Consider the following 1913-nt stretch of genomic DNA (forward strand, 5'->3'; position numbering starts at 1 on the left):
TAAAAAAAACATGCTGAAGCATATCTTTGTGTCTATGTAGGCCATATTAGGCATCAGAGATTTAATTCATCTTAATTTAATCAATCATCTTTTGAAGTCTGACCTTGGAGGGAAAAACTGAAGCCTCTGCCTTGCCAGTTCTTGCTGATGCCAGACAGCTCTTTGCTGTGGGTTTCATTATTTTACTGAGTTCAGGTCTAAGGAGGGAAAGGGCTCCTCGCAAAAGGGCACTTGTTCAGTTTTTACTGTCACCGTAATAAATCTGGATGACCTCAAAAACTACCCGAAGTACCCGCGTGACGGATCGTGGCCACATGGGGGCAGTACAACACCACACATGAGGCCGAATCACCAGCCTGCGCTGTGTGATCGTTCCTGACAGACTTGGTTCAACGGTGTAGACACCGAGAATAATTTATTCACAAACGTACCCAGTGGGTCACAAAGAGACAATATTTGTTCAAAAGCGTTTGCTTCAATATCCCAAGTTTGCTGTCAGCAGTCGTTCTCCTGCGTGTTCTTTTCGGATGTTGTGTCTGAACTTTCAGAGTATTGACAGACACCGGGCCTGTCTGGGATGGACACTATTTATGGCCCTGCTCGGGTTACTGCCAGTGACCTCGTAAAGAAATGAAGAATCTTGATGCAGAGGGGGATCAAAAGCAGAGGAACCAGGATGTCTGTTTTCATTAACCTTCATGACCGCTGCGAATCGATGAGTAAGTCATGGTTTTTAGCGCAAAACTGACCAAAGCGCATTCAAAATGGATCGTCTGCCTGGAAGAGAAGGCGCACTCGGTCACCCAAATAATTTCCAGCATGAGATAAACTGCAGAAAGTTACAAGTACGTAAAACTTTCCCTATGTGTGCGCACACGACAGCTTTTGTTCAGGGTTCCTTCTCTTGCCTGTCAGGTCTTGCCTTTCTACCTTAGGCCTCAGTTCAGACTTCTAAGGATGCACATTACGGCTATTCCCCGTCATGAAAATGTGGATTTTTTTTTCTTCGGTGAGAATTAATAATAGCGTCAAGATGATGAGAGCGATTTCAAATAAAGACTGAGGTTTAATTACTGGATGGAATTCCAAACAAAGCGATTGGATCACGTCTGAGCCGTCAGTCCTTCATTCTTTCATAAAGCCATTTCTTGCTGTAATTTGCAGCACGATCATTAGCATAGTCTAATATATCTCAAAAGACAAACATTTCTCACGCCGAACTCAGACAAATCAATTGCAGCCCGCTCATCTTACCATGGCCACTTTTCCAGGCGTGCCCACACCAGAAAAAACAGTGCATTTCAGCAGGATTAATGCAGGAATATCGATCAAGTAGTAAGAAATATTCCTCAAGTTATGAACAGACATTTCCATAATGTTTTTCTCCCCTGTTATTGGGGTGGGGGTGGGGGGTGGAATAATTCCAAACGATATCCTATAACCCTGGTCTCTCTCTTTACATGACATGCCAGGAGGCCTTCAAGCATATACTCTTACTTTTTCCACAACACAAAAGGTCATTTCTGCGACCTTTAGCATTTCATGTTAGCTTAAACGCCAAAACGGTTTGTTTTGTTGTTGTTGTTTTTTTTTAGGAAAAATAAATCTGGTGACTTTGAAATCTCTAAATGCAATGTGAGGTAAAACGCAAGGAAATTTAATTTCACACCATTCGGCGCTTTCCAGAAAAGTGGCCAGGTCCACATGATGCAGCTTCCTTTTATACTATCTGACCCTCTGACGAACGATAGATGAGATAAGTGCTGTGGGCTGTTGCATCCATTAGCTGCCTCACTTTAAGATAAAAGGCCTCAGATCCCCACTGGGACACACGGGTTCAGGACTGTATTACAATCACTTGCCGCTACAAACAGGATATAGTATCAACTTTTTCCCCGCCCCCTCCTTTACTT

This window comes from Mchenga conophoros, linkage group LG5 (assembly GCF_057382185.1).
Source record: "Mchenga conophoros isolate Kocher_MC1m ecotype Shallow Benthic linkage group LG5, M_conophoros_male_GT1.1, whole genome shotgun sequence".
Taxonomy (NCBI): domain Eukaryota; kingdom Metazoa; phylum Chordata; class Actinopteri; order Cichliformes; family Cichlidae; genus Mchenga; species Mchenga conophoros.